At 40.0% G+C, this 26,642-nt stretch overlaps 1 long non-coding RNA gene across 1 annotated transcript; it reads right to left on the bottom strand.

The window, feature by feature from the left end:
* Window positions 1–2,112: 2,112 nt before the first annotated feature.
* Window positions 2,113–22,050, bottom strand: LOC112912502 (uncharacterized). The gene is made up of 3 exons (XR_003233518.2): window positions 21,789–22,050; window positions 21,604–21,677; window positions 2,113–6,010 (listed from the first exon to the last, which is right to left on the bottom strand). It is a non-coding gene; the product is annotated as an uncharacterized lncRNA (long non-coding RNA).
* Between the last annotated feature and the right edge of the window lie 4,592 nt (window positions 22,051–26,642).

Below are 26,642 nucleotides of genomic sequence, written 5' to 3'. Positions count from 1 at the left end.
AGGCTAAATGAGGTTAAAAAACTTGACCAAGGTCACAATGCTACTAAGTAGTCGAGCAGCAATCCAAATAGAGGTTGATCTGGATCTATGGCTCATGTTCTCCACCACTATGCTGTTTTTCCTTTACTGTTGACTGTAGTAGACATTCAATAAATGGTGGCCATGTGCCAGGTACTTGACATATGTTCTAACAGCCACAAAAACTGTCCAAGGTAGGGGCACCTGGGTGGCTCAGTTGGTTAAGCATCTGACTGTATCTCAGGTCAGGTTTTGATCTCAGGGTTGTGAGTTCAAGGCCCGTGTTGGGCTCCTTGTTGGACATGGAGCCTACTTTAAAAAAAAAAAAACTGTCCAAGGCATTAAACTCATTTTACTGATGAGAAAACTGATACTTGAGAGGGTAAGTGTAAGGTCACACAATCAAGACGTGGGGGTTCCTGGCTTGGAAACTGGGCTTGCCAGACTCCACAGCCCACTTGTCCTAGATTGTTACAAGGTGTGAATGAAACCCAAGTGGAGATGAATCTCAATGTTTGAAGTCAAGATAGGCAGGCCCTCTTCACTCCTTGAGAGATGAGGGTCTCTACATCACGGTTAGTGTTAGGAGTCAGAAAAACTCCTCTCCACAGAGATCTCTCTACCCATAGAGCTGAGGGAGACCCTAATCTCCAGGAGAGTGAGAATGACTCCAAACCCAGGGAGGTCGAAAGGAAGCAGTTCACATTAGCAGTATGGTCTAGATACGGAAGCCAGGGACATTGGAAGCTAGTATGGACAAGCTCATGGGAAGTCATGTTTAACCAACTTTTCATTACTTTCATTACTTTTCATGAAGAGTTTGAACACAGTATGTCAGGAGGGCCACAAACTCCTTATATCCGGGTTTTAGTGTTAGAGTATCTTAGATGATCTCATGGACAGGTGAACAGTAAGTGTAGTTAGGCAGGTTAGTGGATATCATGCTGCTTCCTATCTTTGAGCCTTTGCCCATGCTGTACCATTTGCCTGGACTGCCCTCCTCTCCTCTTGTTAGTCATCCAGTAGATTATTACTCATCTCTTTAAAGCTCAGTTCATATGCCATCCCTTCTAAGAAATCTTCCCTGGTCCCCTGACCTGGGTCCTATATTCCTCAGAGACTCTCACATCTATTGTGCCCACTGTTACTGCACTGGCCACACTGAATTGTGGTTCTGTGTCTGGGGACATATCCTGTTCATTTCTGGGTCCTCAGTGTAGAGCAGGAGGCCTGACATGTAGTAGGTGGTCAGTTGATTTTGCTCAATTAGACTTATAACTAGTTGGATGGTTACATTGGTAGTGACTAATGAATTCATGTTGGCCTGGAGAGGGAAATCTCCGGTGGCATGCTACAGGGCCTTGTGTATACTGATAGCATTCTGATGAAATCAGTGGGTGACCAAAAAAAACTAAGGGAGCATGTTACATATTAGACAACAGAATTAGTATCCCAACAGTCATGGGCAAGTAGATACACTGGAGCCACATTGGTCCCAGGACCAACGAGTTTAGGGGAAAAGTCAGGACTGAAACCTCACAACCTATTGCAACCTTGACAATGGAAGAAAAGGAGTTTTGGAGCTGAAACTTAGCTCCCCATGTTGTCCAGCATTATAACAGTACTTACTATGTTCCAGGCTTTGTACCAGCCTCTGTACCACCACCACTTACAGCCCAGTAACAGAAAAAGTCTAATGGGGGTGATTGGCTTGACCTGGGACCAAGAAACAGTTCCTTACAGAGCAGGGAGAGGGGGATCCTAGCTGGGCTCAGACGGCTCAGTGAGAGCTGGGGTTTTGGTTTTCACCAAGTAATAGGCAGGCATGACAGTGCGGTGGTTTGAGGGCTGTTTGAGAAAGAGGTCCACCTTCAAGGCCCTCAGGGCAGAGAGCCAGTCATAGAGAACATGGGTCTTTGTCACCACCCTACCAACCAGGAGCTTGCTTCTCCAAAGAACCCAGGAGCTATCCTTACTGCTTCTTCACAACCCTCACCCTTCCAAACAATGACATCCATGCTCCTTAGCATGGTATGAAAGGCCTTCATGACTAGCCTCATTCTCAATGCATTTCCCAATCATCCACATTAATTATTTAATTAGTTAATTAATTCAGTTTATTCCATAAATATTTATTGAATGTCTACTAAATATTACTATGCACTGTTCTTCTTGGCACTGGGGATACAGTTGTGAACAAAACAAAGTCCCTGCTTTGTGGAGCTTACAGTCTACTGGGAAACAACAAACACCAATCACAATAAATAAATACAAAATATATCAGGGAGTGATCATCACTTCGTACAAAAACATAAGACATCAAGTAGGATAATGGGGTTAGAAAACACTGGTGAATGGAACTAGTTTGGTCAGGGAATGCTTCTCTAGGGAGGTGACATTTGAGCATACGGGAAGTGGGTGGGAAACTCATGAGATTATCTGGAAAGAAGAGTGTTGCAGGCAGTGAGAAGAGCAAGTACAAAAGCTCTGAAGGGGGGAGGGCACCTGACATGTTTGAGGAATATCAAGGAAGCTGGGGTGGCCGGAAAAAAGTGAGAAATGGGAAGAGTAACAGGATAGGAGGTCAGAAAAAGCATGGGGACCAGACTGTGCAGGCTTTTGGGCCATGATGAGGGCTTTGACTTTTATTCTGGGGGAGCTGGGAGCCAGGAAGAATTTCGAGCAGAAAAGAGACATGAACTGATACAGATTTTAAAAGGAATTTCAAAGAATTAGTAATAATAAGCAAAAGAAAAAAAGATGATTACTAGGAAAACAAAAAGGCATACAACAAAGGATCTATAATTAGAGTGTAATGTGTGGTTTAGACGTGAACAATAATTATAATGTCATACTTATGCAAACAATGATTATTGGTTGAACAAAATAGTATAAATTTTTTTTAAATGAAAGATGCAACCACAAAGATGAGCAAGCAACAAGAGACTATGAAGGATGACAAGGCAGATTAGAAAGCGAAAAATATGCAGCTTGTACACGTGAAAAATATACTTACTGAAATAAAAAACTCAGTAGTCAGATTAAGCAGACAGAGTTGACAGAGCTGAAGAGAGAATCCGTAAACTGAAAGATATATCTGAAGAAATTGCTTAGAATGAAATGTAGGAAGACAAGGAAATAGATAATATCAACAAGACATTATGAGATATGGAAGATACAATGAGGCTCAAAATATGACTAACTGGATTCTGAGAAAGAAAATATAGGAAGGATGGAAGAAAGGCAATATTTGAAAAGATAATGGCTGAGAATTTTCTAGAAATTATGAAAAACATGAATTCAAAAGCATGAAGCACATTTTTAAAGTAGAATAAAAAAGAAATACATGCCTAAACATGTTAGAATGAAACTGCATACCCCCTGCAGATCCCCTTCTGAGAGAGAGTGAGAGAGAGATAATTTCTTAAAAGTAGCTTAAGTATAAGAAAATAAAAACACCTACCAAAAATAGCCATTAGACAGCAGACTTCTAAATACCTATCACAACAACTGGGAGAATTTAACACCAAGAGACCTGGTCTAAAAGAACATCTAAAAAAAAAAATAAATAAAAGAACATCTAAACATTGTATTTATGATAAAAGAAAATGATCCCAGAATGATAGTCTGAGATGCAAGAATGTATGCATGTAAATCCAAAAAAATACTGTCTATATAAAATAATACTAATGATGATGCAGAATCTGTGAGGTTAGAAAAAAAGGAACAAACTAACATACTCAAGACAATAGCATGTGGCAAAGAGAGGAATGATCAGAGATGAAGTTTCCTGCATTCTTCAAGAGGGAGGTTAAAATACAATTTCCTTTAGACCTTGTAAGTTATGCATGCATGGTAAAAGTTCAAGGATAACCACAGAAAGAATTTTTTAAAAAAAGAATGCGTAAATAAATTTCAAACAGTACAGAGGAAAAAAGTGAATAAGAAAGCAAATAAACAAATCTCCAAACTAAAAAACAGGCCAGAAAAAGAAAAATGAAGCATAGAAAAGGTGGTGGTAGGAAATAGAAATAAAAAAAGTATGATGGTAGAAACTACCCCAAATATATCATAGAAAATGTAAACAGACTAAACTCACCCATTAAAAGGGATCATCAGATTAGATTTTTTAAAAAGGGTCCAGCTATATGTCATTTTTAAGAGATATTCAAGGAAAAGGGTATGAGAATATTGAAAAATGAAAGGATGGAAAATTCTTCATCACACAAATCCAAATAAGAAGAAAAGCTTGTGTTGTAAGATTAGATAGACTTCAAAAATGTGTTATTGAGAATAGAGAGGGTCATTACATATTTACCAGGAACGTATAACAATTCTTCATTTGAATATTCCTAATAAAATATCCTCAAAATATATAAAAATTGTTAAAAAGAACTCTAAGGAGAAACAGACAAATCCACCATCATAGTTGAAAATTAGCACACCTATTACAATTATTGGCATAGCACAACCAAAAAATCAGTGTAGAAAATTTGAATAATACAATTAACAAACTTGATACTAAACATAGGTGGAACTCTGTGTTCAACAATTAGAGAACACACATCTTATAAAGCACATAGGAAACATTCAAAAATATTTATCATGTACTTAGCCACAATACAAGTCTCATAAATTTTAGAGTTGCTACCACACAGACTGCATACTCAGACCACAATTCAATTACGATAGATTTCAATCACAGAGAGATACATTAAAAATTGCCCGCACATCTAGAAATTTAGAAACACACACCTCTATATAACTCACCAAAGAAGTAACCATGGTGGAAATGCTGAAGTACTCGGAACTGAACAATAATGAAATGGGACATGTTTGAATGTGTAGAAAAGTAGTATTTGGAATCTACATCCTTAAATGCACACACCATGAAACAAGAGAGGCTGAAAAATAATGAGCTCCATGTCCAACATAAGCAATTAGAAAAAGAACAACAGAATAAATCCAAAAAATGTGGACGGAAGTAGGTCAAAAAAGATGAGAGCAGAAATTAAAGAAATAGAAAACAAAGACACAATAGAGAGGAGTAACAGGGCCAAAAGTTGGTTCTTTGAAAAGACTAATAAAATGGACAACCCTCTGGTGAGATTGATCAAGAAAAAAAGTGAGAAGGCACAAATAACCAGTATCAGCAATGAAAAAGGAGACATAGTTACAGATTATACACAGCAGAGGACTTTAAAAGGGGGGCCTTTATGCCAAAAACTCTGAAAGTGCAGATAAAATGGACCAATTCCTAGAAATTGATAACTTACCAAAATTGACTCAAGAAGAAAAAACAATCCTGACTAGCCCTCTGGCTACTAAAGGAATTAAAGAAGTAGGTAAAACTCTTCCTAGCCTAAAACAAACACAAGAACAAAAAACAGGAGGCTGAATTTTCCAGTCGATGTGTGGATCACGGGTAGGTGAAAAAGTATTGGATCCCCTCAGCCCTGGAGGCATCCACGTAGGACGTAAGGCAGTGGAGAACCTAGGCAGGCTCGCTCTCTATGGCAGCCTCCTGTGGAGATCTTTACAGGGTGGCCCTTTGTGAGACAAGGCCTGACAAACCCCTCTACAGTTCCCGTAGGTAGTGAGCACGAATGAGTAACATCCAGCACTCAGCTACTGCTCTGTGGTAAATGTGCTAAGCAGAGTCAAGGAGGAGCTCTATCACTTGGACAGCCTCTTCAGTAGCCAGCTTCTGTAGTCTTCTGATCACTGAGGACAAGAGGGGCTGTGGAGCTGCTGGAGGAGTCTGTGTCCCAGTTGCCAAGAAACACCACACACAGCCCAAGTTGTGACTGGCTGGTGCAGGGCTGGGTGTAGGGAGGCCAAGCAGGGGTTGCTGGAGGGTGTAGCTCCAGGTGGTAGCCCTGAAACTCTGTCTTCACGAATACCAGACACTTCTATCCGTTTGTAGCTGATGAGCCCTTTTAATGGTGTCCAAGCTAGCTGCAGGGTGATGGTTCTAACAGTGATGCATGTTCTGCAAATAAGAGCTTCATCATTATTTCAAAATAATTAGGATGAAAGAGTTCAATTGGATTCTAAATCTAATTACACTGTCTCAAGAAATTTTAACAATACACTTGGTCAGTGAAACAAAAAGGTCTGATACCATTTCAACTGTTAAACATTTTTTAACAGGTTTTAAAATTGGCTTTAAATACTTTATTGCTTAATTGTACAAAGGAAGATTTTTGTTGAGGATTCAAATCTCTGTTAAGGATTTGAAGAACACATCATTAAAAAGTCTTGATTGGGATTTGTGTGTAGTCACTTCAAGCATAAAACCTGACATAAAAATAAGCATGTTATGGAAGCAGATGTCAAGTTTCTCATTTAAATTTTTGGAAATATTTTATTTAGAAGTTTAATATTAAGTCAATGTTAAAAAGCAAAACACCAGGGCAAGATGGTTTTACAGGAGAATGCTACCAAACAAGTCATTCCAAAGTCATTTAGCATCTTCCAGAATATTGAAAAAAGGGAACACTAACTCATTCTATGATACCAGCAGAACTTGAGGCCAAAAGCAAATTACGATAGCATGAGAAAGGAAAATTAAAGACTGATTTTACTCATTGACACAGATACAAAAACCCTAAACAAATATTAACAAACTAAATCTGGTACTCTATAAAAAGGAAAAGATCATGACCAGGTTGTGTTTATACCAGAAATGCAAAAGTAGTCTTCCATGAGGAAAATCCATAAACATCATTTACCACATTATTACATTCCTGGGGGGGAAAACCCCATGATCATCCTAAGAAATAGAAAAGGTAACTGAAAAAAAAAATTCAACACCGTTTTGTGATTTAAAAACAAAAATAGAAACTTCTTAGCATAGTGACAGGTGGGCACTTGCTTGAATCTGATAAAACCCAGAGAAATCCACAGCAAATATCATTCTTAATAGGGAAAAAAGTTAGTGGTGTTTCCTTGAAAATACCCAACAAGAAACGGATGACCACTACTGTCTTTTCTCTTGAACACTGTACTGGAGGTCCTGTCCATCTCAGTAACACAAGAAGAATAAATTAAGGGCATAAAGAATGGAAAGGAAAAAACAAAATGGTCATTATTTATAGCTGATATTGTTGTCAACATAGAATACACAAAAGAATATACAGACAACTTAGAAGAAACAAGGGCTCCTCGAGAAATGGTCAATTCTAGGGATGGAGCAGGAAAATAAGATGAGTAGGGAGGATCTTGTAGTGCCAAAGCAAGGAAGACAGTGCTAAAAAAACAAAAGATGGAAGCATGTCAAAGGGACACTGTAGCCAACCTGAAAGAGCCCCCAATGGCCAAAGTTAGAACAATTTGAGCAATAAGACAAATGACAAAGGATTGGACTTATAAGTCAAATTCTTAAATAAATATGCAAGCGTTCATACGGATACAAACAGGCAACTGGGTACAAAAGCAAATGGGCAGGTAAATAAACAAATGAAAAGAAATAAATAGTTTTTACAGAAGAATTCCAAATACTACATGTAAATGCACCCCCTTTCAGAGGTGGGGCTTAAATCCTCTCCCTCTCCTTGAAGGTAGGCTAGATTCTTCTAAAGAACAGAAAATAAAAAGGGAAAAATAACAACTTCACAGTGGAGAAACTTGGTGAACACTGCTTTAACCGGTGATTAAGGCCAACATTGGTGATGTCATAGGGATATCACATACCTCTGATATAATGTGATGAAAAGGCCACTTCAACTCTATGGTATTCTTTCCAAAAACAACCCCAGTCTAATTATGAGGAAAACTTCAGACATCCAAACTGAGGGACATTCTACAGTACACTTCAAAACTGTCAAGGGCATGAAAAGCATGGAAAGACTAAGAAACTGTCATAGACCAGAGGACAACAGAGGTGACAACTAAATGCAATGTGGTGTTTTGAACTGGATCCTAGAACAGAAAAAAAGACATTAGTGGGAAAACTGATAAATCCATATAAAGTCTGAAGTTTAGTTAATCGTAATATACCAATATGGCTTTCTTAGTTTTGACAAATATACCATAGTGAGGAATACACAGGAGCTCTCTGTACTATCTCTTTACTTACTTTTCTGCTGTAAAATTAGTTAAAAATAAAAAGTTTGATTAAAAAGTTAAAGGTTAGCAAGGTGAATGGTTGTAATATTAATATAAAAATCAACTTCATTTCTATACACCTGCAAATGAGATAAAACATGTTAAGTAACAAGATCTCCTTTATAGTAACAACAAAACCATAGATACCAGGGAATAAGCCTAACACAAGATATGCAAGTCCTTATGTAGAGAATTAGAAAACTATACCAAGAGACATTCAAGAATTTATTTAAAATGAAAGGTATATCATGTTCATAGCTAGGAAGACTCAGCATCATAAACATATCAATTCTCTTCAAACTGATCTAGATTCATTGCAATTCCAATATTCTTGTAGGACATGACAAGATGATTGTAACATGCGTTTGGAATAACAAAGGGCCAGGAACATATGATATTCCTGAAGAAGAATAAGATGGGTAGACTCTGCTGTACTAAATGTCGAGATCCTTTATGAAACCAAAGTAATTAAGGTAGTGTAATTAAGATAGTGTGATACCGGTTCAGGAAACAAAAAGTTGGCCAATAGCAGAGATCTCAGAAATGGAACAATATAGATATGGGACTTTGGTGTGTGACAGAGATGGCACTTCAGATCATTAGGTTATCAGTGTGGAAGTAATGAAACTGGCTCCCTTGGGGCACCTAGGTGACTCATTTGGTTAAGTGTCTGCCTTCAACCCAGGTCATGATCTTGGGATCCTGGGATCAAGCCCCTTGTCAGGCTCCCTGCTCAGTGGGGAGTCTACCTCTACCTCTCCCTCTACCCCGCCCCCCTGCTCGTGTTCTCTCTCTCTCTCAAATAATAAAATAAAATCTTTTAAATTTTTTATTTATTTTTTATTTTTTTTAAGATTTTATTTATTTATTTATTTATTTATTTATTTATTTATTTATTCATGAGAGACACAGAGAGAGAGAGGCAGAGACATAGGCAGAGGGAGAAGCAGGCTCCATGCAGAGAGCCCGATATGGGACTTGATCCTGAAATTCCAGGATCATGCCCTAAGCCAAAGGCAGACGCTCAACTGCTGAGCCACCCAGGCTTTCCAAATGAAATAAAATCTTAAAAAAAAAGAAACTGGCTCCCTACCTTATATCTTTATACCACACAAAAATCAATTCCATTTGGATTAAGGACTTAAATAGGGAAAAAATGCTTTTAAACTTTTATTTGAAGAAAATAAAGAATGTCTTTATGATCACAGGTTAGGTAGGACAACACAAAAAACTGTGCTGGCTATACAGAAAAGATTGAATTTTTCAACTCAACTAAAAATAGGAATTCCTGCTCATGCAAAGACATCATAAAAGAAAAAAAAGCCACAAACTGAGAAAAGATATTCAACACATATAATTGGCAAATAATGAGTATCTAAATGATCGACTCCTACAAACCAATAAAAATGATAAAAATCCCAATTTTAAAAATAGGCAAAAGACATTAGCAGTCACTTCACAAAATAAGAAACATGAATGACCAATAAACATGAAAAAAATCTTCAGCCACATTAGTGATCGGAAAAATGCTAATTAAGTCCACATCGAGATCTCATCACTCACTATAATGACAGAAATTAAAAAGTGGGACAATATCAAGTACTAATTAGGGTGTGGACCAATGGGATCTCTTATAAATTGCTGAAAGGTATATAAATTGGCAGTCTTCAGATAGGAATACATTTTGGCATAATACTGTCAAGCTGAATGTTTACATTGCTACTAACTTAATTCTATTCCTAAGTGTATACATTAGAAAGATGGGTGTGCATGTGTAGTAGGAGACATGTAGGAGACAATGCACAAGAATATTCATAGTAGCACTCTTCCTAAGAGCAAAAATCTGGAAACAATCCAAATGTCTATCATCAGATAAACAGATGAATAATTTGTTTTATGGTCACCCAATGAAATATAATATATATATTATAATATAATAATACAGCATTGAGAATGAATAAGCTAGAGTGACACGCAAAAACACAGGTGAATCTTTGAAACAATAACGAGTGAAAGAAGTCACAGAAGAGTGCATACAATATGATGCTATTTTACAAAGCCAAATAAATAATGTATTCATTAAACATTTCCACAAATATGAAAAAAATGTGTCAAAATGAGCAAGGGAACGTTAAACATAAGACTTAAGAGAATGGGACTTTATGGTGGGGGATAGGGGAGACTAGGACAGAAAATGACATAGGAATAGACACTATCATTAATGTTGCTTTTGGGTGGGGTTGTGACTTCTTCAATTTTCATCATATTATTCCTTTATAACTCATGTATATAATTTTTTATTATATATCTAATATATTTTTCATGAACAGAGAATTGAAGAGTAGGAGGAAGTGAGGAATGACAGCTCTTTTAGAGAGTTTTGCTGTTAGGGGAATAGGGAAAGTTAGTTGCATGGGGATGTATGATGAATATGGTTTTAAATGTTTTTAAAGATGGCAGCAATAGGATATTAATGGAATGACAGAATAAGAGCTTTGGTGAACTGGCTTTCCTTTTAACACAATAAAAATATGGGCAAACCAAGTAAAATCAACGATCTCAAAACCTGCAATTAATGAAAGACACAGAATGACTTGGAAATCATCTAAGAGAATCTACAGAATCTTGGTATGACAATGGGTTCTGTGACATTTTAACTTGTAGCTAATTCCATCCTCCTTCGCTCTCTAGCTCAGTAGTATATAGTAGGCAAAGGCTGACTATATTGCAGACAGCAGAGAGGCCTGACTGCTTTGGCCAGGAATTTTTTTAAAAAAGATTTTATTTATTTATTCATGAGAGACACACAGAGAGAGGCAGAGACACAGGCAGAGGGAGAAGCAGGCTCCTCGTAGGGGGCCTGATGCGGGACTCAATCCCAGGACCCCAGGATTATGACCAGAGCCAAAGGTAGATCCTCAACCACGGAGCCACCCAGGTGTCCCTTTGGCCAGTAATTTAAAAGGAAATCCCAGAGAATGAGACAACCATAAGAAATTTTGAAAAGCTCTGATACATTCCCAGGTATCTAAAGGGCTGTGCACATATTCAAAGCTATGCACATGCCCAAAAAAGAGCTGGAAAAGGAAAGGCCCCAAGTCACTCACTTCTGGCTGACTGTAAGCAGAGTATGAAAGTTAAGGCTGCCTTTTAAACTGGCTAAAGTTTGAAGGCATGCTTTCTTGCACAGATCCCCTTGGCAAAGGGTGGAAGACATGTGGACAAGACATTTAAAGGAAATCCAACCAATCACTGGCTGACCACCAAAGTATATTTACACAGGTGTGACCTCCTAGCAATCCAGGCTTAAAAATAAAAACAAGAAGTTTTTAAAAATAAGCTAGCAGAGAACTCAGACCACATAGTGCAAGGAATATAGAATCCACTGAATTAGTTGAGAAAAGTAACTGAACAACTAAACAGCAATAAGGAAAATAACAAGGATAACCACACATACACACACACACATTCACATATTCCCAGAAAAACAAACCTTGAGGGTAGAAGAGGTTTATACCAGAGTTGTTAGAATAGAGTATCTAAAATGCCCAGTTTTGGGGGCAGCTGGCTGGCTCAGTTGGAAGAGCAAGTGACTCTTGATCTCAGGGTCATGTGTTCAAGCCTCATGTTGCGTGTAAAGATTACCTAAACAAATAAAAGATTTTTTAAAATGCTCAGTTTTTGACAAAAAATGATGAGATATACAAAGAAATAGCAAAATATGTTACATGTACACATAAAAAAGGCAGCCAAAAGAACTTTTCCCTGAGGGAGTCCATGTTTGGAACTTAATAGACAAAGACTTTAAATTATTACTATATTTTCAAAGAAATAAAAGAAAGTATATCTATAAGAATTAAGGAAAAGTTTGAGAACAATGTCTCACCAAAGAGAGAATATCAATGAAGACACAGAAATCACAAAAAGAATCAAATAGAAAATCTGGAGTTGAAAAGTATAATAACTGAGCAGCCTGGGTGGCTCAGCAGTTTAGCGCTGCCTTCAGCCCGGGGCATGATCCTGGAGACCAGGGATCGAGTCCCACATCAGGCTTCCAGCATGGAGTCTGCTTCTCCCTCTGCCTGTGTCTCTGCCTCTCTCTCTGTTTCTTGAATAAATAAATAAAATCTTTAAAAAAAGTATAACCAACATATGCATAATGGGAGTACCAAAAGAGCAAGAGGAAGAGAAAGGGCCAAAACATTGCAAAATTGATGAAAAACATTAATCTAGGGGCACCTGGTGGCTCAGTGGTTGAGCATCTGCCTTTGGCTCAGGTCATCATCCCGGGGTCCTGGGATTGAGTTCCACATTGTACTCCCCACAGGGAGGCTGTTTCTCCCTCTGCCTGTGTCTCTGCCTCTCTGTGTCTTTCATGAATAAATAAAATATTTTTTTTAAAAAACAAAAATATTAATCTGTATACGTAAGAAGTAAATGCAAGTAGAATACGCTCAGAGATCCACAACTAGACACATCATAGTGCAACTGATGAAAGCAAAGACAAAAAGAAAATCTTGACTACAGCAAGAGAAAAATGACTTATCACATATATGGGACCCTCAATAAGATTAACAGCTGACTTCTCATCAGAAACCATGGAGATCAGAAGATAGTGTGATGGCATCTTCAAAATATTTACAGAAAAAGACTATCAATTCAGAATCTCTGTATCTAGCCAAACTGGTTCTTCAAACATAAAAGATAAGATAAACAAAAACTGAAATAATTTGTTGCTAGCAGACTTATCCTACAAGAAACACTACTTTTAGGCTTAAATTAAGGGACACTAAATGGTAACTTGAAATAGGTATTATGAAAGAAAGTATTTTTGTTTTTGACTCTTATTTTCCTATCTGTTTTAAAATACAACTGTATAAAGCAATAATAATAAAACTGTGTTGATGGGCTTATAATGTAAGAAGGAATTCATATGATAATAACACTACAAAGAAGGAAAGAGGGAACAGAGGCATATTAGAACAAAGTTACTTTTGAAATCAGAATTAATTTGAAATAGATTGTTTCCGGTTAAGATCTTTTTTTTTTAATAAAGATTTTACTTATTTATTTATGAGGGACACAGAGACAGAGAGGCAAAGACACAGGCAGAGTGAGAAGTGGGACTTGATCCCAGGTCTCCAGGATCACACCCTGGGCTGAAGGCGGCGCTAAACCGCTGAGCCACCAGGGCTGCCCAAATATCCAGTTAAGATCTTAATTGTAATCCCCAGGGCAACCATTAAAAATCTAAAAAAATATAATTAACAAGAAAATTTAAAAGTTAAGGTAAAAAATACTTAACACAAAAGAAGAAAGGAACTGAAGAACAAAGGAACAGAAAAGACAAATGACAAACAAAGCATATATTAATTCTTCACAAACTCTTCCAAAAATAGAGGAAGAAACACTTCTCAACTCATTCTATGCAGCCAGTATTACCCTGATACTAAAACCAGACAAAGACATCACAAGGAAACTATAGACCTATATACTATATGAATATAGATGTAAAAATCCTCAACAAAATACTAGCAAACGAAGTCCAGCAGTGCATAGAAAGTATCATGTAGGGGATGCCCAGGTGGTGCATCAGTTTAGCGCCTGCCTTTGGACCAGGGTATGATCCCGGAGTTCCGGGATCAAGTCCCACATCAGGCTCCCTGCATGGAGCCTGCTTCTCCCACTGCCTCTCTCTCTCTCTCTTTCTCTCTCTGTCTTTCATGAATAAATAAATAAAACCTTTTTTTAAAAGTATTATGTAACACAACCAAGGGTGATTTATTTAAGGAATGCAACATTGGTTTATCATCTGAAAACTAACCAATGTAATATAGTATATTAATAAAGTATAAATAACAGATGATCATCTCAGTAGACACAGAAAAAGTATTTGAAAAAAATCCAACATCCATTCATAGCAAAAAGACAACAGAAAACTAGGAGGTGAAGGAAACTTCCTCAATTTGATAAAGGATATCTATATAACACCCACAACTAACATCACACTTAATGGAGAAAGACTCAATACCTTCTAAGATCAGAAGCAAGATAAGAATGTGCACTCTTATCACTTCTAGGCATCACTGTACTAGATAGATCTAGTCAGGGCAAATAATCAAGAAAAAGAAAAGGTATCCAGATTAAGAAAAGTAAAACTGTATTTGCAGATGACATGATCTTATATATAGAAAACCCTAAGGAATCCACTAAAAAACTATTTGAACTAATAAGTTTAGCAATGTGACAGGACCTAAGATCAAGAAACAAAAATCAAATATATTTTTATGAACTAGCAATGAACACTCTGGAAGTGAAATTAGAAAAATAATTCCATTTATAATAGTAGCAAAAAGAATAAAACACCTAGGAATAAATTTAACAAAAGAAGTGCAAGATGTGTACACTAAAAACTACAAAAACACTTCTGAAAAAAATTATTTAGATCATGTTCATGGATTGGAAGGCTTAATATTGTCAAAGGCAATACTTCCCTTTTAAAAATTATTTATTTATTTATTCATGAGAGACACACAGAGAGAGGTAGAGTCACAGGCAGAGGTTAGAAGCAGGCTGCATGCAGGGAGCCCGATGTGGGACTTGATCACAGAACTCCAGGATCACGCCCTGAGCTGAAGGCAGATGCTCAACTACTGAGCCACCCAGGTGTCCCAAAGGCAATACTTCCTAAATGGATATATAGATTTAATATAATCCCTATAAAAATCCCAGCTGTTTTTCTGCAGGAATTGACAAGCTGATCCTAAAATTCACAGGGAAATGCAAGGGACTTAGAATAGTCAAAACGGTCTTCAAAAGAAAAAGTTAGAGGACTCCCATTTCCTGATTTCAAAAGTTATGACATAGCTATAGTAATCAAGACAGTATGGTCTGGCATAGTGACAGACCTACAGATCAATGGAGTAGAACTGAGAATCCAGAAAATTAACCTTTACATTTAAGATTTATGGTCAGTTGACCTTTGACAAGGGTTTCCAAGACAATTCAAAAGGGGTAAAAATACTCTTTTCAACAAAAGGTACTGGGACAACCAGACGCCCATATGCAGAAAAATGAAATGTGGACCTCTGCCTCACACCATACACAAAAACGAACTCCAAACGGATAATTGATCTAAATATAAGAGCTAAAACCTTACAATTGCTAGAAGATAAAGCAGGAAGAAACCTTTGTGACCTTGGGTTAGGGAGTGCTTTCTTGGGCTATGATGTAAAATACTCAAGTGACAAAAAATTGACAAATTGGACTTTCTTCAAATTAAAAACTTTTGTGCATCAAAGGACACCATCAAGAAAGTCAAAAGATAACTCACGGAATAGGAGAAAATATATGTAACCCTCATATCTGACAAGAGACCTGTGTCCAGGACATATAAAGAACACTTACAACTCAACAATAGGACAATCTAATTTTACAAGGGCTAATGATTTGAATAGACATTTCTCCAAAGAAAATACTCAAATAGTCAATAAACACATGAAAAGATGTTCAACATTATTAGTTATTAGGGAAGTGCAAATCAAAAACAATGAAGTACCCCTTCATACTCGCTAGGATGGCTATAATGAAAAAGACAGACGGTAAAAAGTGTTGGTGAGGATATGAAGAAATTGGAACCCTCATACATTGCTGATGGGAATTCAAAATGGTGCAGGCACTTCTGCAAACAGTTCCCCAAAAAGTTAAACATAGATTTACCATAGGACCAAGCAATTCCACTTCCTAGGTGTCCACCAAAGGGAAAAGAAAACACACGTCCACAAAAAAAAAGACTTGTGCAGAAATGTTCAGAGCAATATTATTCGTAATGCCAAACATGGAAACAACTGAAATGTCCATCAGCTGATAAATGGATAGGATAAACAAAATGCAACATATCCATATAATGGAATATTATTTGGCAGTAAAAAGGAACACTACATAACATGGATGAACCTCAAAAATATTATGCTAAGAGAAGTCAGTCATAAAGACCGATATATTATATGATCTCATTTATATAAAATGTCTAGACTATGGGACGTATGGGTGGCTCAGAGGTTGAGCATCTGCCTTCGGCCCAGGGCATGGTCTTGGAATCCCGGGATCAAGTTCCGCGTCAGGCTCCCTGCATGGAGCCTTCTTTTCCCTACGCCTGTGTCTCTGCCTCTCTCTCTCTGTGTGTGTGTCTCTCATGAATAAATAAATAAAATCTTTTAAAAAATAAACATCTAGACTAGACAAATCAATAGATAGGGACAGAAAGAAGATTAGTGGTTATCTATGCGGGGATCAAAGGAATGTGGTGTGTCTGCTAATGAGTAGGAAGCTTCTTTTTGGGGGGCATAAAATGTTCTAAAATTAATTGTAGTGATGGGTGCAGCAATTCTGCGAATATACAAAGAACACTGAACAGTATCCTTTAAAAGGGTGAATTTTGTGATATTAAATATATCTCAATAAGGCTGTATAACAAAAAGATGGGAACAAGAGCAGAATGTCTGCGTGCTAATGGGAACAATCTCATAGAGAGGGGGAAATTGATGAAGCAATGTCTTCAAGTAGGTATAAGAGGGTGGAATCTAGTGCCAAAGTAGAGGGACTGGATTTTTGTGACAGCAGGGCCAATTTATCCGTAATAACAGAGAAGAAGGCAGTATCTGTGAATACAGATGCTGTTTGGTGGTGAGATGTGATGATGGGAATCTATGCAGGTTTTCTTCTGATGGTTTTAATCCCTCAGTCAAGTAGGCAGCTTGAGCAAAGGATGGAAGAAGTGGTAGCAGGAGATTTGAAGACAAAGAAGATAACAAAATAGTCAACCAGGAAGGTAGGAGAGTGAATAGCCAGGGAAGAGCAGTGGAGCCGGCAGAGAGTTGGATTTAACCAGGACTGGGGTTCTGCCCTATAGATGGGCTGAGGTACAGAGGGCCAAGGAAGTGAGGATGTATGCAAGGGAATGATTGCCATGATGGACCTTGGAATCGAGGCTAGCTAAAGGAAGGACACATGAACAGGGAGGAAGTAAAGGGTAGTGAAAATTTTCCATCTTGGTGGTGTTGAGGGATCATTGGAGTTGAGGGGTCAGAGTACAGAGTACACTAGAGGATAAGAAGCACTGGCTGGATGGCAGGATGCCTGAAGCAGAGTATGGAGGTGATGCAGTCATAGGTACTGATAAGAGGGGTTAAGACTGTTGTAGAGGGTGGCTGTGGGAGGGTCGAAAGGCAAAAGCGTTAAAGGAAAGCAGATCACAGAACTGAGAAACAGGAACATTGGAAGGATCATCTATGAGGATATTAAACTACCCAAGAAGTGGGACTGGGGTAGTGTTCAAGAGTGTCAGTGAGCTGACAGCTAAATTCTAGGAATGAAGTATGACTGGGGCAGGTATGTGTGTATGTCTGTACCTGACTATAACACAGATGGGTGGGTAATGGCATAGTGTGATGATCTGAGATTTATTTTTTTTATTTTTATTTATGATAGAGAGAGAGAGAGAGAGAGAGAGAGAGAGAGAGAGACAGGCAGAGGGAGAAGCAGGCTCCATGCACCGGGAGCCCGATGTGGGATTCGATTACGGGTCTCCAGGATCGCGCCCTGGGCCAAAGGCAGGCGCTAAACCGCTGCGCCACCCAGGGATCCCATGATCTGAGATTTAAAACAAGGTGGTTGTGGGACGCCTGGGTGGCTCAGTCGGTTGAGTGTCTGCCTCGCAATTTTGGCTCAGGTCATGACCTCAGGGTCAGATACAGTCCCAGGTTGGGCTCCACCCTGGGTGTGGAGCTTGCTTAGAGTTCTCGCTCTCTCTCTTTCTCTCTGCCCCTCCCCCACTCCCTCTCTCTCTCAAAAAAACCCCCCCAAAACAAGGTGGTTGATATTTACATAATCTTAAAGTATCCCCCACAAATTACTTATTACAAAGGAAAAAAGAGGGGGATCCCTGGGTGGCTCAGCGGTTTGGCATCTGCCTTCGGCCCAGGGCGTGGTCTTGGAGTCCCAGGATCGAGTTCCACGTCAGGGTCCCTGCATGGAGCCTGCTTCTCCCCCTGCCTGTGTCTCTGCCTCTCTCTCTATCTCTGATGAATAAAAAAATAAAAAATATTTTAAAAAAGCAAAGGAATAAATAAAAAATAAAAAATAAAAAAGCAAAGGATAAAAGAGTAACCATACTGGAGAAACCTGGCAGGCATCACCTTAATAAATAAATAGTCAAAGTGAATAAAACTAGTATCAAGACAAACTGATAACGTGTGCGTTTTTATATAAAGCACTGAAGACACATCTCTTCTGTGGTATTCTTGCCAAAATAACATAACTTAACTATAATCACAAAGAAACATCAGACAAACCCAAATTCTGTAAAATAGTTGGGCAGAATGCTTCAAAAGTATCAAAGTAAAAAAAAAAAGTATCAAAGTCATGAGAGACAAAGAAAGACTAAAGAACTGTCCCAGATTGGAAGAGCCTAAGGAGACATGACAACTAAATGCACTGTGGAATCCTGAATTAGATCCTAGAAGAGAAAAATTATATTTGTGGGATAACTGATGAAATCTGAATAAGTTTTATACTTTCATTAATAGTATTTTATCAAGATAAACTCTCTAATTTTGAGAATTGAACAAGAGTTGAATAATTTATTAACAAAGAATCTGAGTGAAGGGAGATATGAGAATTCTTTGTCTTATTTCTACAACTTTTTAAATCTGAAATTACTTTAAAACAATTTTTTAAATTCTTTTTTTATTTTTTAAATTATTTTTATTCATTTATTTATGATAGACAGAGAGAGAGAGAGAGAGAGATAGATAGAGAGAGAGAGAGAGGGAGGCAGAGACACAGGAGGAGGGAGAAGCAGGCTCCATGCCGGGAGCCTGACGTGGGACTTGATCCCGGGACTCCAGGATCACGCCCTGTGCCAAAGGCAGGCGTCAAACCGCTGAGCCACCCAGGGATCCCCCCCCCCTTTTTTTAATTCTAAAAGGAAAGTTGTTTGAGGAGGGAAGAGAGAAAGTGTCTGGGAAGGTGAATTAGACTGAGGACACCTACCTTCACCTCTTGGCCTCCTGGCAAGAGGGATATGAGGGGGCTCCTGGTGAGCACCGTGCTCAGGGGAAAGCCAATTTCTATTCGAGCAATGGTTCTCAGCAGGGGCATAGACAGTCAAGGAATGTTTGGGGGCATTTTTGATTATCACAGTAATTGGAGATCACTAGTGACATTTAGTGGCCATGGACCAGGAGTGCTCAGTATCCCACAGTGCATAAGACAGCACCACACAGCAAAAAATTGTACTGCATCCCATACAACTTTATTTTTTTTTTAATTTTTTTAAATTAATTTATTTATGATAGTCACAGAGAGAGAGAGAGAGAGAGAGAGAGAGAGGCAGAGGGAGAAGCAGGCTCCATGCACCGGGAGCCCGACGTGGGATTCGATCCTGGGTCTCCAGGATCGCGCCCTGGGCCAAAGGCAGGCGCTAAACCACTGCGCCACCCAGGGATCCCCCATACAACTTTAGAATGTCCCACCAGACAATAATCTCAGTGAAAAACCTGTTCATTTCACTCATTTATTCATTCAACAAACATCTATCAAGAGTGCCTACTATAGGCTAAGCACTGTTTTTAGGTAATAGAGGTACATCAAGCACAGAAAAGACAAAAATCTCTGCCCTTCTGGAGCTTACAGTCCAGTAGGAGAGTCAAACAATAAACAGCAAACACAATGAAGGTGTTGATGATACATTATTGAAGAGGGTGAGGAGTAGTATGGAAAAAATAGGTTGGGGTATATCTTAGGGGAGAGTGGTAATTTTAAACAGTATGGTCAGGGTAGGCCTCATTGAGAAAGTGACATCTTAATAGAGACCTGAAGGAAGTGAGATCATGAGCCTTGTACATATTTGGGGGGAAAGCATTCTAGGTCCAGGGGATGGCCCAGTACAAACACCTGAGGTGGAAGTGTGCCTACAATGTTCAAGTATCATAAAGGAGGCTAGTATGGGTAGAATAGAGGGAACAAATGGGGAGAATGGTAGGAGAGAAGGTCAGAGAAGTTATGGAGGCCGGATCATGGATTTTAATATGTACTGACTTTTCCAGAAATTCAACAAATTGAAGGAGGATTTCACTTTGTTTAAAATTTTATGAAGAATTAATCATGACATGGAAAATCACATCATCATGGTTTCTAAGTCAGCAATCAACACATATGTGTCACCTTCCCAGATACAAGTATCATTACATGCAAGAGCATTCGTTATGTCTTCTAGTAAAATTATATTTTAGTCTTTACATATTGAAATACATATTGTTTTATTAGAAATTACTCTTCCCTTGCTTCCTTCTTATATTACAATTAGGACATTACATTGGTTGGGGAGGGATTATGTGTGTAGGCAGATTCTGTTCTCTATGTACTTCATTTCAGAATAGTGAAAGAATTTCAAAATATAAATTATAAAAATGGAATGTTGGGTCCAATAGGTATGAGAACCACTAAGGCATGACAAGACAACAAAGAAATTGTTCAGAAGCCAGAGTGAGGATGAAGATTTCGCTGACACCTGACGGTGAGTTCCAGAAGGCCTGGTTAAAGAATTTCAGGATGGAGACAGAAAAGAGGGAATTCAGGGCTGTGTGGAGATGTAACTAGGAGAATCCTGGTCTTCTGGTGGTGAAAAAAAATTATAAAGGATAAAGGGCCTGGTTCACTTTTTCATCTAAGTTGCTTCCCAGTCTGGAGGTCTCTGCCTGTTTAACACAGTAAGGTGAGGAACAAAGAAGGTTCTCTCTACAGTGAGGCCAGAAGCAGACCAAGGCCAGGCTCCATTCCACCCCCCCCCCCCACACACACACACCACAGAACAGTCTAGAGCCCCAGGCTAAGCTCTAAGGCCTAACTCATTGCTATAAACAATGCACCTCTAATCTGCTTAGAAATGGGAACGAAACAGAAAGATGAAAAACAGGAACAGAAAAAAGAAGCATTCAGAAAGAAGAATCAATGAGAGTGGGTCAGAGACAGGGAGAAAACAAAGCCAAAAAGACCAAGAGAGATTTTTTTTCAGTCACGACAGTCATGATTTATTGAAAATGTTCTAGGGGAACATTTTCAGGCACAGGGCAAAGTGATGCACATATATTCTCTCAGGTGGAGATTATTAGACTCCCATTTGACAGATGAAGAAACTGAGGCCCATACAGGTGATGCAGATGGCTCAAGGTCTCATGGCTTGTTTTAATTGGCAGGGTCAGGGTTCAGCCTTCTAGGTCTGAGCTGTCTAGTATGTCTCAGAGAAGGTAACAGGGAGAAATATAGAGACACACAGAAAGATGGAGTGGGAGAGGAGCGGCAGAGAGATGGAGACTTACAGGCATGCAGATGATCACGTGAGCTGCAGACCTGCACAGAACCCTTTCCCAAGAGACAGGGGTGGGCATGGGTAATGAGCTCCGCGGGGGTACTCACCTGGTTGTTGTCTGGGGCTGCAGGGGCACTCGCCATCCCTTTGCTACCCGCACGATCCTCCGATACCCGCTGACCTAGGTTTAAGAGGCCGCCCAGGTAAAAGCTCGCCCAGGCCCCACCCCTCATGCGATCCAGCCCGGCCTCTTTCCCTCACATCCCCAACCCCCATCTTTATAGCGTCTCACCAGACACCTCCTGCCCTCCGCGCCACCGCTGCCGAGGGGGAGCAGATTCAAGGGGCCGGCGGCTGGATCTAGCGAATACCCTGGACGCGTCCCTCCAGCGGGCTGGAGAGCTAGCGGGGGTAGCAGGCCTCCACAGCCACTGACCGCTCTCGGGCTCCCATTGGAGGAGTGCCCTCCTGCCTTCTCTGGGATTGGCTGGAGGTGGAAACATTTTAGTTTTACCCCTCAGGCAGAGATCCAGGCCAAAGAAAACTCCGCCCCCTTGGGGGTCTCTGATTGGTTTATGAGCCAAGCCCACCCTTTTATAGGATTGGCCAGGAGAGGAGGACTTGTCAGTGCCTTTTGCCAGTCTGTTTGACAGGGCTTCGGGAATTAGTTGGGAACACGCAGACGCGAAGCCCAAAGTAGGCTGGGCGCGAGTCACTCACTGAACAATCGTTGATCCTCGGCTTCTTGACGTCTTACTCTCTGCAAGCCACCTCGTGTAAGACAAAGCTCTGCTAAGAGACACTTTATCCGCCACCTGTAGGGATTTCTGAGCCAGATTTCTTTTGCTCAAAATAAGCGTAGTTCTTAATTTCATCCCTGGAGAATGAGGTGGTAATGGGGGGCTGGCCAGTCACCCACCAGCCCCTGCTGCTAAGACATTGGTCAAGTGACAACCTTGCTAGGAGCCTCTGTTTAACCATCTGTGACATGGGAAGATACTTTTAAAATCTTTCCTAACAAGGCCGTTGTGAGGATTGAGAATACACAAAATAATTGCCTGGAGCATATATAGTCAAGGTCTCTCCTCTTAATTCTTGCCTTTCCCATTGTTTCAGAATGAGGGAACTATGGCTCAAAGAAGCAAACTGATTGGCTTGAGGTCACTCAACAATAAGACCCTGAATAAAACCCAAGTTCTGTCCTCCAAAAGAAAGCTATTTAAGAAGGAAAGAAAGAGAGGAAGAATATTTCTCTTTTTAAAAAGATGTTTATTTATTTATTTGAGAGAGAGAGCATGGGCACAAACATGAGCAGGGGAAGGGGCAGAGGGAGAAGCAGGGTCCCCCTGAGCAGGGAGCCTGATGCAGGGCTTGATACCAGGACCCTGTGATCATGACCTGAGCCAAAGGCAGCCACTTAACAGACTGAGCCACTCAGGCGACCCAGGAAGGACATTTCTATTATCAGGGGTTCTTAATTTGGGTTGATGGATTTCCAATCCAGTCCAGGGACAGGGTTTGGAGGGGTGCATGAATTTGGATGGGAAAAATATACACATCTTTATTTACTGATTGAAATTTAGCATTTTTTTTCAGTAAAGAATGTAACATAGTAGTAGTACTTGTGATTCTGTCACCAATAGAAATCACAGATTTTCTTTTCTTTTTTATAAGATTTTATTAATTTATTCATGAGAGGCAGAGACACAGGTTTCCTGCAAGGAGCCCGATGCAGGACTCAATCCTGGATCCTGGGATCACATCCTGAGCCAAAGGTAGACGCTCAGCCGCTGAACCACCCAGGCGTCTTGGAAATCACAGATTTTCATATCGCATTATAGATGTTGTAGATCTGCTGAAATATCATGTATCTCACCTCTATTTTAATATTATGATAGTCATTAGACCCTCCACTAAATCTTATGATTTAAGGGATTAGTGAGGAGCACATATATTATCATAGCACATATTTGCTTTTTCCATATTTTAATAACTATATTTCAATATAATCAGTTTCTTTTGTAACTCTAGGTATTTTATGTATTTAAAAGACATTGTTTTCTAAAGAAAGGTCCATAGGCTTCACCAGATCATCAAACAGGTCCATGGCACAAATTGTCTTAAACTCTGGGAAGGAAGATAGACCTGGTTTATCATGTTTCTTTATTGAACCCCTATCACCCAGTTTAGTATTAGATACACAGTAGGTGTTCAATAAATGTTTACTGAATGAGTGGAATTCCTCCCCAACCACCCTCCAATCAACCAAGAGAGCCAGTGCTGGCACTCTTGGTCACCTGGGAAGGAGGGATTTTGCCGAATCTGGTTTGTCCCTGCCAATATGCCTTTGTTCACAGAAGTGGGTGGAACTTTAAAAGTGTGGTCCCAGGAGAACCTGGTCCCTGGGAACCTCACCTCCGGGAGCAGGGCCCTCTGCTGCAGAGGAGTGGGATAAGTTGTGAAGGACACAAAGACAAATAGCTTCACCATGGGAACAGGCCCTGCGGCTCTTTGTACCCTTGACTCCTCATCTTCCACCTGGTCCTCCTGGTTTCTGTTTAGGATCCCAGCAAAGGGGGCCTGTCTTCTCTGGTCTTCTGCAAAGACTATATTTTGGAGTTGGATGTGACCTTAAAGACCTTTGAGAACAGCTCTTCCTTTTGGAGGCCAAGACTGGGCAGGACCTGAAACCACACCACACAGTGAGAAGTGAGGACACAGGGAAAAGATGTCACTCTAGGTAAAGAACATCTCCTCCCGTGCCTTAACACAAAACATGAGCACCCTAGCAAACTACATTAGAATCCTAAAATGGGCTCCTAACAGTGTTCCTGAAGCCAGAGGGTGGGTCTCTGATAGGGTGAGGGAAAAGGAGCCTCAAATGCCAGGATGAGGGGCTGGGGATTTGATTAGGGAGCAGAGAGGAATCAGGGAAGAGCATGATGAGGGCCAGGCTTCAGAGGTCTGCTTCAAGACTAGTCTCCATCTTGGAATCCTAGGCAGGTTGCTTCTCCCAGGCTGGTCCTCCTGTAAGATTAACCTAAGTCTGAAGATGGGAAAACTCAGGCCCTCTAGTGAGGGTGATGGAATCATTGTGAGGCAGAGCACACTGAAGGAAGGATACCCAGGCCATCTGTCTCTCAGGTTGGCTGGGATCCTCTTGCTAGGGTGACCTCTTCTCCTGGCCAACTCAAGGCCCTTCGCCCCTGCTGTTTTCCCCACGATGTCACCACCTGCTCATTGGGACTGGCTCCTGATACTGCATGTAGGTATGTCCTCCCTCTGCACAAGATGCCTTTGATTCAGGATCCTGCACTCTGAGCTCTGGCCCTGAAGCAACATGTTTTCCTTTCCAGGCCAGAGTCTCCTCTATCCACCTCTGACAGTGCAGTCCCAGGTCAGAACCAGATGCATCAGGATCTCCCCCAAAACATTTATCAGAATCATGAGAGTATATCCAAGATCTGGTATTCCAACTATTTCATAGAGGTAGCCCAGATAGGGAAGGGGCCTTGCCAAAGGTCCCACAACAACCTGGCAGTCATCCCTGATGCTTCTCAGTCCCCTCTTTTCCCATATCTAAAGCCCATTGGTTCCAGCATCTAAAAAGCTTTCATAGACAGGTTTCTCATGCAGAATTACAATTAATTTAGGTAGATTCCTCCCCCCTCAAGGAGATGGAGCTTAACACCCCACTCCCTAAGCATGGGCTACATTTAGTGGCTTCCTTCCAAAGAGTAGGGTATGGAAAGGGGGTTGGGGGTGGGGAGGAGTAACTTTACAGTGGAAAAGCCTGACATAGACTATTACCTCAGTCAGGTGATCAGAGTTAACATCAACAGTGATAAGGCATATTGATAGCATGTACCCTTGATATGAGAATGGCAATTTCCTTCTGTGGTCTTCCTTCCCCAAACCCATAACCTCAATCTAATCATGAGAAAATAAACATGAGACAAATCCCAATTCAGGGGCATTCTACAAAATATCTGACAAGCATTGCTCAAATGTTGATGATTCCAGGGAAGTATGAGAAACAGTCAGTTAGAGCCAAGAGGAGACTATGGAGACATGACAACTAAATGTAACATGATATTCTGGATGGCATCCAGTAACAGAAAAATTACATTAAAAATTAAGGAAATCTGAATAAAGTACGGAGTTTAGTTAATAATAATGTATTGAGGGACACCTGGGGGGCTCAGTGGTTGAGCATCTGTCTTCCACTCAGGGCATGGTCCCGGGGTCCTGGGATGGAGTCCTACGTTGAGCTCCCTACATGGAGCCTCTGCCTATGTCTCTGCCTCTGTGTGTTTATCATGAATAAATAAATAAAATCTTTAATAATAATAATAATGTATTAATATCGGTTCATTAATTGTGACAACTGTACTATATACTAATGCAAGATGTTAACAATGGGGGAAACTGGCTGTGGGGTATATGGGTACTCTCTGTATTACCTTCACAATAACTCTATAAATCTAAAACTTTTAAAATGAAAAATGTATTTTAAAAAACTCCCAAATCCACCCATTATACCTCTCTCACCTGAGGAATAGCGTCAACTTCCTCATTGCTCTCCCTCCCTCCAATCCATTCTTCTGGCATCCAGCAGAGGGCATTCTCTAAAACTGAAATCTGACCTTGTCTGAAGTCTTCCATTAAAACATGGGCGTTGGATGGAAAATTCGGAAGGCATATTGCAGAAGGCTAATCTGGGTATTTGTATAAATTATTTTTATGAGCTACAAAGAATCTGTAGGTATTTCTGGTGTCTGCCGAAATAAAGGTACTGTATCCATAATCTAAAACTTGGCCTTTCCAAGGTCGGCTTTCAGACACCCACCTCCTGACCCCAACCACCCCCTCCCCAATCACACAGCTACATAGTAATTTCCCTTTGCTTTTCCCTCTCTATGCACTCTTTGGCTCGAGCCATCTTTTTTTTTTTGCCTTCTCTTCTAAGCCCAGTTCCTGGGATCCTGCACCCTGTCTCTAAAACGAGAGTATTCCTGCATTATTAGGATGTAAACGTCTCAACAGATTATCATTTTTTAAATTTTTATTTATTTATTTATTTATGATAGTCACAGAGAGAGCGGCAGAGACACAGGCAGAGGGAGAAGCAGGCTCCATGCACCGG

This window comes from Vulpes vulpes, chromosome X (genome assembly GCF_048418805.1).
Source record: "Vulpes vulpes isolate BD-2025 chromosome X, VulVul3, whole genome shotgun sequence".
In the NCBI taxonomy this organism is placed as follows: domain Eukaryota; kingdom Metazoa; phylum Chordata; class Mammalia; order Carnivora; family Canidae; genus Vulpes; species Vulpes vulpes.
Note: the sequence above shows the minus strand (reverse complement) of the source record. Positions and strands in the feature narration are given on the sequence as shown.